Source organism: Pristiophorus japonicus, chromosome 11 (genome assembly GCF_044704955.1).
Source record: "Pristiophorus japonicus isolate sPriJap1 chromosome 11, sPriJap1.hap1, whole genome shotgun sequence".
Taxonomy (NCBI): Eukaryota; Metazoa; Chordata; class Chondrichthyes; family Pristiophoridae; genus Pristiophorus; species Pristiophorus japonicus.
The window spans coordinates 28,425,798-28,442,418 of record NC_091987.1 but is presented as its reverse complement, the minus strand read 5'-3'; the positions used below and the strand labels follow the sequence as shown (position 1 = coordinate 28,442,418).

Here is a 16,621-nt window from a genome sequence, read left to right as displayed (position 1 = left end):
AGAAGTTACAAAGACATTTTCTGTGAAATTAAGCAAATTGAGTATACACAATAACTGGATTGCTATTGGTAATATAAAAAAGTTAAAAATAATAAGTATCTTATCCTGAAATGATGACAATTTATACATTAACTGTAGTGTGACAGGGAGTCATTTCCGTCTTGTCTCATTAGACACAACATGGAATGGAAAACAGAAATAATCCAGAATCAAAGCTTACAAGTCATCAGAGAAAAGGTTGGATTGCTAAACTTGCAATTGATGAAGATAATTCTAAACAAAAGTGCTTTGAAAAAATATCAAATTCAGTATTTATTAAATATTATTTTCAATTTAACTTTTTGTAGAACATATGTGAACAAATTGAGCAAACATAGGATGATTTTTTTGTTGCTATATATCTGGCCTAAATTTAGAAACCAGAATGATCCCAAATGGTAGCTAACATGCAAGTTAGTTTGAGAGACAAGGTATCAGCTTCCTTAGCGCAAAAACAACAGATCCAAAGCAAAATATAAAGTATCCTCCTACTAGGGAGCTTACCAACACTATATTCGACCTTTTTGATATCTCTGTTTCTGAATGACTCTTCAAGTGCTATGAAAATCAGGGTAGTCCTATAATGAAAAGCACGGTGCCCTTCAGCTCCAGGTTAAAATTAATCCTCTAAATGTCCCAAGCCTTGTGGTGTCAGATTTTTGTCACAGAGCCAGTTGCACTCTCAGAAGTTCAAACATGATTCTTCTTGATGACCGGATGTTTGTGCTATCAATGAGCTGCCAAGGTTTACTATATTTACAATAGAACATAGCTTCAGTGAAGCACACAAATCAAATCTCACAGCTACACATTTCAAAAATTTTAAAAAGGATCTAGTGCATGTAAAGTCCTGTCCCCTCAGTACAGATTCACACGAGGCATGTAGTGAAGTCAAGGTCACTCTGGACCTGCACCTTTATTTCACAGCTCTGGAATGCTGCACTTGCCTGAGACCTGCCCTTATATACCTGTCTCTTGCAAGTGCACCCCTGGTGGTAAGGTATGCTGGTGGTTACAGGTCATATCTTATTACAGTCATGTATAGCATGTTAGGATACAGTTATATATAATAATGTAAGATACATGACATCACTCTCCCCCAAGGTCTTATTGTCTTTATAGGTTCAGTCTCTCAGGTGGTCTACACTCTCGCGTGGAGTGTCTGAGTTGTGGTTCAGTTGTTTGCCTTGGTGTCTGTTTTTCTTTGGGTGTGGTTGCTGGTATCTCGCCTGGGCTGTCTGTTTCGATTGGTGTGATTGTTGTTGACTCGCCTGGGCTGTCTGTTGGGATTGCCCTTTCCTCAGGTTGTTCCCTCTGTCTGTCCACCAGGTGTGGTGCGAGTTCTACCTTGTAGTCTGCCTCTGGTTCCACAGTGTTGTTGGTAAATCTGCTTTTGATTTAGTCTACATGCCTCCGGCAGGTTTTGCCATTGTCCATTCGTACTACCAGTAGCCTGTTTCCTTCCTGCCCGTTACTGTCCCTGCAAGCCATTTGGGACCCCTGCCATAATTTAGTACAAACACTTTGTCCCCTATCTCATTCCATCTCCCCCTCGAATTTCTGTCATGGTACTCAGTCAGCTTATGGCGCTTTGCCTCGTGCATGTCTGGGAGGATTAATGAGAGCCTTGTTTTTAAGTGTCCTTTTCATCAACAGTTGTCCGGGGGTGGGGGGGTCCCAGTCAATGAGTGCGGACGAGATCTGTATGCCAGCAGCAGTCACGACAGGCGACCCTGCAGCATGGGACCTTGGATTTTAAGCATGCCTTGTTTAATGATTTGCACTGCCCTCTCCGCCTGGCCGTTGGGAGGCCGGCTTGAACGGTGCCATCTTGACGTGACTTCTGCCATGGTCAATTATAAAGTCTTGGAATTCTGCGCTGGTGAAGCACGGACGATTGTCACTGACCAATATGTCAGGGATTCCGTGCGTTGCAAACATGGTTGCGAGGCTCTCCACAGTGGTGGAGGTTGTGCTCGAGTTTAAAATGGTGCATTCGATCCACTTTGAAAATGCATCGACAACTATGAGGAACATTTTGCCCATGAATGGGCCCGCATAGTCTACGTGCACCCGCGACCACGGTTTGGTAGGCCAGGGCCAGGGGCTCAGTGGAGCCTCCCTGGGGGCATTGCTGAGTTGGGCACAAATGGTGCACCTTCGGTCGCAGAGCTCCAGGTCCATATCAATAACAGGCCACCAGACGTGGGATCTGGCTATGGCCTTCATGAGAACGATCCCCGGGTTCTCGCGGTGGAGCTCCCGGACAAATGCCTCTCTGCCTCGCAGAGGCATGACTACTCGGCTGCCCCACATCAGGCAGTCGACTTGTAGTGATAGCTCATGCATGCGCCTGTGAAAGGGTTTTAATTCCTCGGGGCAGGCATCGCGAGCCTCTGCTCAGTCACCGGTTAGGACACATCTTTTTACTAAGGATAACGTGGGGTTGCTGGCCGTCCAGGCTCTGATTTGGCAAGCCGTCATGGGCGAACCTGTGGACTCAAAGGCATTGATTGCCATGACTATCTCACAGTCCTGTTCGTCTGTGCCTGGTCTGTGCCTTATGGTATAGTCGTAGGACGCCAGCATGAGTGTCCACTGTTGAATTCGCGCCGAGGCGTTGGCGTTTATTGCCTTGCTCTCTGATAGGAGGGACGTGAGGGGCTTGTGGTCGGTTTCTAACGCGAACTTGGCCCCGAAAAGGTATTGGTGCATCTTTTTAACACCGTACACGCACGCGAGCGCCTCCTTCTCCACCATTCCGTACCCGCGCTCCGCCCGCAAAAGTGACCTGGAGGCATAAGCTATGGGTTGTAATTTGCCCGCACTATTGACATGTTGCAAAACGCACCTGACCCCATACGCTGACGCATCGCATGTGAGAACTAGCTTTTTACCTGGGTCAAAGAAAGTCAAAACACTGTTGGAACATAGAAGGTTGCGTGCCTTATTGAAGGCGCGTTCCTGGGCGTCCCCCCAAAACCAATCGCACCCCTTTCTGAGTAGCACGTGGAGAGGCTCCAGCAGCGTGCTTAAGTTCTGCAAAAAGTTCCCAAAGTAATTGAGTAGCCCGAGAAAGGCGCGCAGTTCTGAGACATTCCGAGGCCTGGGTGCCAGGCGAATTGCTTCCGTTTTGGACTCTGCTGGGCGGATTCCATCAGTGGCAATCCTTCTGCCCAAAAATTCAACTTCGGGTGCGAGAAACAGGCACTTGGATTTCTTGACTCGTAGGCTTACCCGATCCAACCGCTTTAGTACTTCCTCCAAATTACGGAGATGGGAGTCGGTGTCCCTGTCCGTGATAAGTATGTCGTCTTGAAATACAACCGTCCCCGGGATGGACTTGAGCAGACTCTCAATGTTGCGCTGGAATATGGCAGCTCCCGACCTGATGCCGAATGGGCATCGATTGTACATGAAAAGGCCTCGATGTGTGTTGATGGTGGTGAGTAGCTCGGAATTCTCGGTCAATTCTTGCGTCATATACGCAGATGTGAGGTCTAATTTTGAGGAAAGTTTACCTCCAGCCAATGTGGCAAATAAGTCCTCCGCTCTGGGCAGCGGGTACTAGTCCTGTAGGGAGACTCTGTTTATGGTAGATTTGTAGTCCCCACAGATTCGTTCGTGTTCAATCTTTTCCCTCATCACATAGGGTACAGCTCTGACCTTTTGATGGACCGGTCTAGCATCCTGTGTGTTGTAGATTTTGACTTTGGCCCCTTTGAAAGTGCCCACACCTGGCTGAAAGAGATGTTCAAATCGCTTTATAACTGCTGAGCAGGAGGTCCGTTCCTCTAATGACATGGCATGGACATCATCCCATTTCCAGTTTAGTTTTGCCAGCCAGCTTCTCCCCAGCAGTGCTGGGGGGTCTCCGGGGACAATCCACAGGGGAAGTCGGTTCACTGTCCCTTTGTGTGTGACAGAGAGCATGGCGCTGCCGAGGACTGGTACGATTTCTTTGGTATAGGTCCTTAGTTTGGTGTCGACCCTTGTGAGTTTTGGTCTGTCACTTTTATGCGGCCACAGTTGTTCAAATTGTTGAGCGCCCATGAGAGATCGACTCGCTCCCGTATCCAGCTCCATGTTGACAGATATCCCGTTGAGTACGACCCTCATCATTATAGGAGGCGTCCTGTGTTGACCCGCTGTACACCGGTGTCCCGGGTACTGTCCCCACCATCTTCTGCTTTCCAACCCATCCGATTCGTATACCAGCCGAGCTGCCGTTTTTTTGCACATGCCCTGTATAATTCACAATTTCTGCAAACAGCCTGCTGAAATCGACATCCCCTTGCCGAGTGCCCACCCCCACACCTCCAGCACAGACCTGTTCCATTGTTCAAAGAGTTTCCAAAGAATGAGCTGCGTCTGGCTGATCTCTCTTGAGCTTCTCTCAGTTTGTGGTTGATTGCTCGCATTGTGGGTTGATGAGGTGTGAACGGTCGTTCCTGTGGCCCTTGATGGCTTCTGCCTGCTGTCGAGAACCTGTTCTCCCGGTTTTGTCTGTGTGTGGGGGTAGCAGCTTGTTTAGTGCTGTGAACTTCTTGTTCCAATATTTCGTTAGTTGTCGTACCTGCATTGTAAATCAACCTCGTTTCTTCTTCCCCTACCAAGAATGTCTGTGCAACCAGTGCTGTTGCCTCTAAGGTCAGGTTCTTGGTCTTTATGAGCTTTCGGAATATGCCTGCATGGCCTATTCCTTCAATGAAAAAGTCTCAGCATTTCTCTCCTCAGTTCATCGGAGAACTCACATAAACTAGCCAACCTCCGAAGTTCCGCCACGAAGTCGGGTCTGCTCTGGCCCACACAGCGTCTGTATTTGTAGAACCTGTGTCTGGCCATGTGTAGGCTACTCACTGGCTTCAGGTGATCTCTTACCAGTGTGCTCAATTCTTCAAACGACTTGCTTGCTGGTTTCTCGGGTGCCAACAGATCCTTCATTAAAGCGTATGTTTCCACAGCTGGTCAAGAGATGGGCTCTTCTCTTGTCTGCCTTATCATCGCCTAACCAGTCTTTGGTTACAAAGCTTTGCTGGAGCCTTTCTATAAAGTCCTCCCAATTGTCTCCCGCATTGTACTTTTCATCTGATCCGTTGTTCGCTATTCTGTGGATTCTGTAATCCCGTAACCCGTCGCCACTGTAAAGTCCTGTCCCCTCAGTACAGATTCACACGAGGCATGTAGTGAAGTCAAGGTCACTCTGGACCTGCGCCTTTATTTCACAGCTCTGGAATGCTGCACTTGCCTGAGACCTGCCCTTATATACCTGTCTCTTGCAAGTGCACCCCTGGTGGTAAGGTATGCTGGTGGTTACAGGTCATGTCTTATTAGTCATGTATAGCATGTTAGGATACAGTTATATATAATAATGTAAGATACATGACAGTGCACTTCACAATGGTTCTGCAGGAAAGCACAAGATTTAATGAAGAGTTAGTTGTTTTAGTATACTGTTTCAAAGAGTCCCAAAACACCTGTTAATTTTCCTCCCTCCACTTTCCTAATCCAACAAGAATGGGTCAAATCCGACTTCTTGGGCTCTATCACTGAAGCTCGACGTCGAGCAGGTAGGGGGCATAGTTTCAGAATAAGAGATCATCCCTTTAAATTGGCCAGAAAAAGCAGCAAACCTGAGGACTGGGAGAAATGTAGAATTCAGCAGAGGAGGACAAAGGGTTTAATTAGGAGGGGGAAAATAGAGTATGAGAGGAAGCTTGTTGGGAACATAAAAACTGACTGCAAAAGCTTCTATAGATATGAGAAGAGAAAAAGAGTAGTGAAGACAAACGTAGGTCCCTTGCAGTCAGATTCAGGTGAATTTATAATGGGGAACAAAGAAATGGCAGACCAATTGTACAACTACTTCGGTTCTGTCTTCACAAAGGAAGATACAAATAACGTTCCGGAAATACTAGGGGACCAAGGGTCTCGCGAGAAGGAGGAACTGAAGGAAATCCTTATTAGTCAGGAAATTGTGTTAAGGAAATTGATGGGATTGAATGCCAATAAATCCCCAGTCTGCATCCCCGAGTACTTAAGGAAGTGGCCATAGAAATAGTGGATGCATTGGTGATCATTTTCCAACAGTCTATCGACTCTGGATCAGTTCCTATGGACTCCGGGGGGTAGCTAATGTAACACAACTTTTTAAGAAAGGAGGGAGAGAGAAAACGGAGAATTACAGGCCAGTTAGCCTGACATCAGTAGTGGGGAAAATGTTGGAATCAATTATTAAAGATGTAATAGCAGTGCATTTGGAAAGCAGTGACAGGATCGGTCCAAGTCAGCATGGGTTTATAAAAGGGAAGTCATGCTTGACAAATCTTCGAGAATTTTTTGAGGATGTAACTAGTAGAGTGGACAAGGGAGAACCAGTGGATTTGATGTATTTGGACTTTCAAAAGGCTTTTGACAAGGTCCCACACAAGAGATTGGTGTGCAAAATTAAAACACATGGTATTGGGGGTAATGTATTGACGTGGATAGAGAACTGATTGGCAGACAGGAAGCAGAGAGTCAGGATAAACGGGTCCTTTTCAGAATGGCAGGCAGTGACTAGTGGGGTGCCGCAGGGCTCAGTGCTGGGACCCCAGCTATTTACAATATACATCAATGATTTAGATAAAGGAATGGAGAGTAATATCTCCAAGTTTGCAGATGACACTCAGCTGGGTGGTGATGTGAGCTGTGAGGAGGATGCTAAGAGGCTGCAGGGTGACTTGGACAGGTTCGGTGAGTGGGCAAATGCATGGCAGATGCAGTATAGTGTGGATAAATGTGAGGTTATCCACTTTGGCGGCAAAAACATGAAGGCAGAATATTATCTAAATCGCGGCAGATTAGGAAAAGAGGAGGTGCAACGAGACCAGGGTGTCATGGTACATCAGTCATTGAAAGTTGGCATGCAGGTGCAGCAGGTGGTGAAGAAGGCAAATGGGCCTTCATAGTTAGGCGATTTGAGTATAGGAGCAGGGAGGTCTTGCTGCAGCTGTACAGGACTTTGGTGAGGCCTCACCTGGAATATTGTGTTTAGTTTTGGTCTCCTAATTTGAGGAAGAACATTCTTGATATTGAGAGAGTGCAGCGAAGGTTCACCAGACTGATTCCCGGGATGGCAGGACTGACATATGAGGAGAGACTGGATCGACTGGGCCTGTATTCACTAGAGTTTAGAAGAATGAGAGGGGATCTCATAGAAACATTTCAGATTCTGACAGGACTGGACAAGTTAGATTCAGGAAGAATGTTCCCGATGTTGGGAAAGTCCAGAACCAGGGGTCACAGTCTAAGGATAAGGGGTAAGCCATTTAGGACCGAGATAAGGAGAAACTTCTTCACTCAGAGTGGTGAACCTGTGGAATTCTCTTCTGCAGAGTTGTTGATGCCAGTTCGTTAGATATATTCAAGAAGGAGTTAGATATGGTCCTTACGGCTAAAGAGATCAAGGGTTATGGAGAGAAAGCAGGAAAGGGGTACTGAGGTGAATGATCAGCCATGATCTTATTGAATGGTGGTGCAGGCTCGAAGGGCCGAATGGCCTACTCCTGCACCTATTTTCTATAAAACGGATATGAGGAAGAGTTTCTTCTCTGAGGGTCATGAATGCTGGGTCATTGAATGTATCTAAGGTGGAGATAGACAGATTTTTGAATGATGATAGTCAAGGGTTATGGGGAGCGGGCAGGGAGGTGGAGTTGAGGCCAGGATCAGATCAGCCATGAGCTTATTGAATGGCGGAGCAGACTCGAGGAGCCAAATGGTCTACTCCTGTTCCTATTTCTTATGGCCAAAAAAAGCAGCAAACCTGAGAACTGGGAGAAATTTAGAATTCAGCAGAGGAGGTCAAAGGGTTTAATTAGGAGTGGGAAAATAGAATGAGAGTAAGCTTGCAGGGAGCATAAAAACTGACTGCAAAAGTTTCCACAGATACATGGAGAAAAAGATTAGTGAAGACAAATGTAGGTCCCTTACAGTCAGAATCAGGTGAATTTATAATGGGGAACAAAGAAATACTTTGGTTCTGTCTTCACTAAGGAAGACACAAATAACCTTCCAGAAATACTAGGGGACAGAGGGGCTAGCGAGAAGGAGGAACTAAAGGAAATCCTTATTAGTCAGTAAATTGTGTTAGGGAAATTGATGGGATTGAAGGCCGATAAATCCCTAGGGCCTGATCGTCTGCATCCCAGAGTACTTGAGGAAGTGACCCTAGAAATAGTGGATGCATTGGTGGTCATTTTCCAACATTCCATAGACTCTGGATCAGTTCCTTTGGACTGGAGGGTAGCTAATGTAACCCCACTTTTTAAAAAAAGGAGGGAGAGAGGAAACAGGGAATTATAGACTGGTCAGCCTGACATCAGTAGTGGGAAAATGTTGGAATCAATTATTAAAGATGTAATAGCAGCGCATTTGGAAAGCAGTGACAGGATCGGTCCAAGTCAGCGTGGATTTATGAAAGGGAAATCAAGCTTGACAAATCTTCTAGAGTTTTTTTGAGGATGTAACTAGTAGAGTGGACAAGGGGGAGCCAGTGTATGTGGTGTATTTAGACTTTCAAAAGGCTTTTGACAAGATCCCACACAAGAGATTAGTGTGCAAAATTAAAGCACATGGTATTGGGGGTAATGTGCTGACGTGGATAGAGAACTGGTTGGCAGACAGGAAGCAAAGAGTAGGAATAAACGGGTCCTTTTCAGAATTTCAGGCAATGACTAGTGGGGTACCGCAAGGTTCCGTACTGGGACCCCAGCTATTTACAATATTTAGATGAGGGAATTGAATATAATATCTCCAAGTTTGCAGATGACACTAAGCTGGGTGGCAGTGAGAGCTGTGAGGAGGATGCTAAGGCTGCAGGGTGACTTGGACAGGTTAGGTGAGTGGGCAAATACATGGCAGATGCGGTATAATGTAGATAAATGTGAGGTTATCCACTTTGGTGGTAAAAACAGGAAGGCAGATTATCTGAATGGTGACAGATTAGTAAAAGGAGAGGTGCAACGAGACATGGGTGTCATGATACATCAGTCATTGAAAGTTGGCATACAGGTACAGCAGGCGCTGAAGGCGGCAAATGGTATGTTGGCCTTCATAGCGAGAGGATTTGAGTATAGGAGCAGGGAGGTCTTACTACAGTTGTACAGGGCCTTGGTGAGGCCACACCTTGAATATTGTGTACAGTTTTGGTCTCCTAATCTGAAGAAGGGCATTCTTGCTATTGAGGGAGTGCAGCGAGGGTTCACCAGACTGATTTTCGGTCTATATTCAATGGAATTTAGAAAAATGAGAGGGGATCTCATAGAAACATATAAAATTCTGACAGGATTGGACAGGTTAGATGCAGGAAGAATGTTCCCAATGTTGGAGAAGTCCAGAACCAGGGGTCACAGTCTAAGGATAAGGGATAAGCCATTTGGGACAAGATGACGGGAAACGTCTTCACTCAGACTTGTGAGCATGTGGAATTCTCTACCACAGAAAGTTGTTGAGGCCAGTTCATTAGATATATTCAAAAGGGAGTTAGATGGGGCCCTTGTGGCTAAAGGGATCAAGGGGTATGGAGAGAAAGCAGGAATGGGGTACTGAAGTTGCATGATCAGCCATGATCATATTGAATGGTGATGCAGGCTCGAAGGGCTGAATGGCCTACTCCTGCACCTACTTTCTATGTTTCTATGTTCTTATGTAGGAAGAATGGAGCAGGCAACCCAATTTCCATTTCTTCCTAGCCTCTGCTCTTGCAAGTCCCACCGCAGCATGGCTGAAATGAATACCTCACCAAGTGGGGAGTTATAGTTCAGGACCCGAGCTCTACTACTTCATCCCACAGCACATGGTCCACCAAGCTGCTCTCATGCAAGATATTTTTATACATAGCATGTACTCCACAAAATCAGGTCTACGACGGTGTTTATGCGCCACACGAGATTCCTCACTCCTCTTCAACATAACCTTCTATTCCTTTCTCCCTCACGTGCATATCTAGTTGTCCCTTAAATGCATCTATACTGTTCGTCTCAACTGTCACTTTCAAACCACTCTCAGGGTAAAAAAGTTTCTCCTGAATCCGCTGTTGGATTTATTAGTGAATATCTTATATATATATGGCCCCTAGTTTGAGTCCCCCACAATTGGAAACACCTTCCCTATGTCTACCCTATTAAACCCTTTCTTAATCGTAAAGACCTCTATCAGGTCACCCCTCAGCCTTCTCTTTTCTCATACCGATATGAAAACCAATTTGAGACCCATAGAAAAATGAAAATACTACCATTATGTATGCATATACCACCAGTGTGCATAGGAGTCCATGAAAAGTAAATTTATCTCGCACTCCAAAGGCCTGCTGGAAGAAACTATCTGGTATACTACTGAAGCCATGTGGAGCAGACGGTTCCACTCTATGATGTCTCTCCAGCAAGTATGGGTAAAACATTGGGCATGGTGCTGTTCTACTGGGTCACATAGGCTCATGTCAGTTTCAGGATTCTCCACTGGAAGTGACAGAGGACAGTGAACATGTCTGCACTAATACAGAGGGCAATATTCAAAAGTACAAACTTGGCATATATCCCAGCACTTGGACCATAACAGACCTCCTACTGCCCTACCCATGTCACAAGGTTACTTCCATGTGCTTTTATTTTTGCTACTAATCTGCTCTGCGGTACCTTATCAAATACCTTCTGAAAGTCCATATAGAATACAAACAGTAAGCCCTGGACAACTTCCAGACTTGGGCCGATAAGTGACAAGTAACATTCACACCACACAAATGTCAGGCAATGACCATCTCCAACAAGAGAAAACATGCTCCCTTGTCCTCCATCATCCACATCCTGGGGGTCAACATTGACCAGAAACTGAACTGGACCAGCCACATAAATGCTGTGGCTACTCGAGCAGGTCAAAGGCTGAATATTCTGTTGTAAGTAACTCACCTCGTAGTTCCCCAAAGCCTATCCACCAGCTGCAAGGCACAAGTCTGGAGTGTGGTGGAATACTCGTCACTTGCAGCTCCAACAACACTCCAGAAGCTCGGCACTATCTCGGACAAAAGAGTCCACTTAAATCGGCATCCTATCCACTAGATCAAACATCCACTCTCTCCACCATCGGCATACCATGGCTGCAGCGTGTACTATCTACAGGATCCACTGCAAGTGGTTTCTTTGGCAGCACACTCAAAAGCACGACTTCTATACGGCAGCTGGGGAATCTGAATTCAGTTAATTAAATAAATCTGGAATAAAAAGCTAGTATCAGTAATGGTGACCATGAAACTACTGGATTGTCGTGAAAATTCATCTGGTTCACTAATGTCCTTTAGGGAAGGAAATATACCATCCTTACCCGGTCAGGCCTATACGTGACTCCAGACCCACAGCAAGGTTGACTCACAAGTGCCCCTCTGAAATGGCGTATCTAGTCATTCAATTGTCAAGGTGGCAGCTCACCAGCACCTTCTCTGGGGAAATTAGGGATGGACAATAAATGCTGGCTTTGCCAGCGATACCCACATCCCGTGAATGAATATTAAAATAAAAATATCCTAACATTTTTCAGTGACTTTATACGATCAGCTTCCCTTGTAAAATAGCTGCATTAAAAGTTTTAATATGCATTAACCTCGAACATATATTATTTATTTTCTGATAACTCACTGCCACAACATGCTGTAGCACTAATCATTGGATACCGTGCTTTATAAATTCATCGTTTCCTTTTTATTTATGTTGTGTTGCTCCCCTTCATACTCAGCAAGTAAAAAGAGAAATGCTCCAAAAGGTAAGCAATAACTGTCAGTGACTTACTACAAGAAAATAATAAAATCTGACGGTTCATAAATCACTGTATGGGACTTTGTCAGAAAATCTAACTGAATGATTGTTTTACAAGTACCATGATCCCAGAAAAAACCCTCTGACTGATCTGAAAACTGTTCGGGCATCGTTCAAACATGCAATTGTTATAAAGGGATCTGAAGCAACTATACAGTAAATCTCCCTGTAATTAAGATGTCCCATACGCCACTATATCGTTGCGAACAAGTGCGAGCAGTTTTTAAATAACCATAACATCCAGGTGGATGCACAGGGTAACAATTACAAAGCTGCACAATCATCACACGACGCTTGCATACCGCCCCAAAACAATTGTCCATCATAATGCCGACCTCAAACTATAGTGGGAAACGCTCTTTCCAAATTAAGGTAAACAATAAATTATTAGCTACAACTTAGGGAACTTGCGTTTAAGTTGTCACACAGTTAAAACGTTACATATAATCACAATACATCCTCCCACTGGATACTCCTCAAACCGCGAGGAGCCGGCTCCCCTGTGCGGGCGCACTCACTCACTCCAGGCAAGTGGTCGCAGGTACTTCCGTGTGTCTGCCTATTGTCCTCGGAACCGCTCCACACAGCAACACGTCCTCACTGCCAGGGCAGCCGACCCTCCCCCCCGCGCGTCCGCCGCCACTTCCTCATACGCCCTGTGTGACGTGCAGTCGCTCGGAGCACCCAGATCTCGCTGTCTGGCGGGGGTTTCTTACAAGTTCATAACATTCTAATGCATTGTTACTGCTGCAGGTTTCTTTAAGTTTCAGGTGCAGGGAAGTCAACTGGAGTACGGTAGCATTGTCCTCCAGTTTTTTTTGTTATGGTCGCACGTAATAGAAGCTGAGCAAGAATTGAAACTAGGATTTCTTTTCACAGACACTTGAAGTTATGCGGTTCAGAGCTCAAGAGCTGTGCTTATTAACACCTTGAAAAAAATAATTAGATGACTAGTTAGAAATAGGATTGAAGGATTTTGAAAATCATCATCATAGGCAGTCCCTCGAAATCGAGGAAGACTTGCTTCCACTCTAAAAGTGAGTTCTCAGGTGGCTGTACAGTCCAATATGGGAATTACAGTCTCTAACAGGTGGGGCAGACTAGTTGAAGGAAAGGCTGGTTTGCCGCGTGCTCCTTCCACAGCCTACGCTTTATTTCTGCATGCTCTCGGCGACGAGACTCGAGGTGCTCGACACCCTCCTGGATGCTCTTCCTCCATTTTAGGCGATCTTGGGCTTAGTGTAATGTATGTCCATCAGGTCTGCCCACCAACAGGGGTCACTATCGTTGGAGGTCCTAGGGTCATAGGTCCACTCATGCTGGGCCCGGTATATAACCTGAACTTCACGTTTGTATCTTCACTTCTGGAAGCCATTAAAGACTGACCAGGTTACATCATCATCATTATAGGCAGTCCCTTGGAATCAAGGAAGACTTGCTTCCACTCTTAGCAAGAGTTAGGTGGCTGTACAGTCCAATATGAGAACCACAGTTTTTGTTACAGGTGGGACAGACTGGTTGAAGTGAAGGGTGGGCGGGGAGCCTGGTTTGCCGCATGCTCCTTCCGCTTGATTTCTGCATGCTCTCGGCGACGAGACTCGAGGAGCTCAGCGCCCTCCCGGATGCACTTCCTCCACTTAGGGCGGTCTTTGGTCAGGATCTCCCAGGTGTCAGTGGGGATGTTGCACTTTATCAGGGAGGCTTTGAGGGTGTCCTTGTAACGTTTCTGCTGCCTACCTTTGGCTCATTTGCCGTGGACGAGTTCCGAGTAAAGCGCTTGCTTTGGGAGTCTCGTGTCTGGCATGCGAACTATGTGGCCTGCCCAGCGGAGCTGATCAAGTGTGGTCAGTGCTTCAATGCTTGGGATGTTGGCCTGGACGAGGACACTAATGTTGGCGCATCTGTCCTCCCGGGGATTTGCAGGATTTTGCAGAGACATCGTTGGTGGTATTTCTCCAGCGACTTGAGGTGTCTACTGTACATGGTCTACGTCTCTGAGCCATACAGGAGGGCGGGTATTACAACGGCCCTGTAGACCATGAGCTTGATGACAGTCTTTTCCTCAGACGGCCGAAGGCTGCCCTAGCGCACTAGAGGCGGTGTTGGATCTCGTCATCAATGTCTGCTCTTGTTGATAGGGGGCTCCCGAGATAAGGGACGTGGTCCATGTTGTCCAGGGCTGTGCCGTGGATCTTGATGTCTGGGGGGGGGGGAGCAGTGCTGTGCGGCGAGGACAGGCTGGTGGAGGACCTTTGTCTTACTGATGTTTCATGCAAGGCCCATGCTTTCATATGCCTCGGTAAATACGTCGCCTATGTCCTGGAGTTCAGCCTCTGTGTGTGCACAGACACAGGCATCGTCCGCGTACTGTAGCTCGACGACGGAGGTTGGAGTGGTCTTGAACCCTGGCCTGGAGACGGCGAAGGTTGAACAGCCTTCCACTGATTCTGTAGTTTAGTTACACTCCAGCGGGGAACTTGTCAACTGTGAGGTGGAGCATGGCAGCGAGGAAGATTGAGAAGAGGGTTGGGGCGATGACGCAGCCCTGCTTGACCCCGGTCTGGACGTGGATTGGATCTGTGATGGATCTGTTGGTAAGGATCACGGCCTGCATGTCTTCGTGGAGCAGGCGGAGGATGGTGATGTACTTTTGGGGGCATCCGAAATGAAGCAGGACATTCCATAGACCCTTGCGGTTGACAGTGTCAAAGACCTTTGTAAGGACGAAGAAGGCCATGTATAAGGGCTGGTGCTGTTCCCTGCATTTTTCCTGCAGTTGTCGCACTGCAAAGATCATGTCCGTTGTGCCCCGGAGGGGACGAAATCCGCTCTGCGACTCCGGGAGGAGCTCCTTGGCCACAGGGAGAAGATGGTTGAGGAGGACTGTAGCGACAACTTTTCCAGTGGCTGATAACAGGGAGATTCCCCTGTAGTTGCCGCAGTCGGACTTGTCCCCTTTTTTAAAGATGGTCATGATCACTGCATCTCTGAGATCTCCTGGCATGCTCTCCTCCCTCCAGATGAGAGAGATGAGGTCATGTATTTGCACCAGCAGTGCCTCTCTGCCATACTTAAGTGCCTCAGCAGGGATTCCATCCGCTCCCGTAGCCTTGTTTTTAGCTGTCTTATGGCTTTTTCTACCTCATGCAGTGCTGGGGTTTCACTGAGGAGGTGGCGGGTAGCATTCTGTGGAATGGGGTCGAGAACACTCGAGTCAAAGGCAGAGTCTCGATTGAGGAGATCTGCGAAGTGCTCCTTCCAGCGGGCCCTGACTGCCTCGGTGTCCTTGATGAGTGTTTCCGTGTTCTTGGCCAGCAGCGGGATGGGCCCTTGGGTGTTTGGACCGTAGGTGGCCTTGACTGCGGTGAAGAATCCTCGCACATCATGGCTGTCGGCCAGCTGCTATATCTCCTGTGTAAGGAGAAAATGGGAAGGTTTCTCCTCCCACGAGCAGGTCCCCTGATATAGAGGGTCGACGCTCGCCTCAACCCGGGTAGCAGCCCCCGGAGTTAACAGACAGAGATGAATGGCATCACACAAGTTACAATTAATGATTGGTTTTATTCGCCTTTTTAATAGCCATGTTACCCATCTTCTTCGGGGCTATGAGTGTCTTGGGCCCTCCCTTTAATTCGTGTTCGGTATGCAGGATGTTATTTATATCTATATGTCTTCCTTTGGCGACGTACACTCGTACTGCCATGCTTTGGGTCAATATGTCTCGTCCCTGCACCATGCGCTCGTACCGCTTCGGGTCAATAGACCTTCCTCTATATCTTCCCTTGTGTCGTACCCTCGCACTGCCGTGCTACCTCCACGCGCGCATTTTAGGAGATACCTTTTGACCCCCTTCCACCCCTAGATCGTCCTTGTCCTCCGTCTCCGTCCCTCCTGGACCTGCTACAAATAGTTCTTTGTACAGATGTCCTTCCCTTGCGGTTTACAATGCCACAGCTCTAACTTGAAGGTGTTAAATTAAAACATACTCACCCCAACAGCTGGGTCATTGTTCCGTTCGGGAAGTCCGTACCCTGCTCGCAGCGCCAAATGTAAGAGGAAAATGGGAAGGCTTCTCCTCCCACGAGCGGGCCCCCTGATATAGAGGGTCGACGCTCGTACCCCAACCCGCGTAAAAGCCCCCGGAGTTAGCAGACAGAGACGGATGGCGAGGTATCACGATCTTTTATTACGAACGTCCGGGAACACCTCTCATCACAGCCACTTGTGAGTGGAGATGCTCTCCGAACAACACAATCATACAACTTTTATACATTTCAAAAACCCCTCCGTTCCCTGGTAAGACCTCCCTAGATTTCGAATTGGACTATCTTATCAGTGCTACTTCTCTAATTGGACTACCTTATCAGTGCTACTTTGGATTGACAGGCCAAGACCCTCGTGACCACCTTAGGCCGTGACTAGAACGACTTCATTAGGTCAGAATTTGTTGATTCTCCTTGGTGCCCGTGAGTCTGCCTCGAGCCTCTTCGCAAGGTTTTATCAATGTCTGTTAGGTTCTCACATCGTATCCTGTCGGAATATTATTGAATTAATAACTTCTGGAGCCTTGGTACAAGGCCGAAGAGAGGCCTTTTACCTCCTTATGGGTCGGTACAGGAACCAGCACTTTAACCCTTATCCCGCTGGTACCCCTAATGCCAAATTTCTCTTACATCCTGTGCTTTCTCTATCCACCACCTGTTCTTTAGGTCCCGGATTTTTTGTTGGACCTTAGC

The 16,621-nt window shown here is 46.9% G+C and overlaps 1 protein-coding gene across 1 annotated transcript in view; it reads right to left on the bottom strand.

Moving 5' to 3' along the window:
- Positions 1 to 12,464, bottom strand: part of zdhhc23b (zinc finger DHHC-type palmitoyltransferase 23b) — a 54,421-nt gene extending 41,957 nt beyond the window's left edge. Inside the window, exon 1 of the mRNA XM_070893288.1 lies at positions 12,408 to 12,464. The gene's annotated coding sequence lies outside the window, so the exon portion shown is untranslated. The remainder of the gene's footprint in view (positions 1 to 12,407) is intronic.
- Positions 12,465 to 16,621: the final 4,157 nt, after the last annotated feature.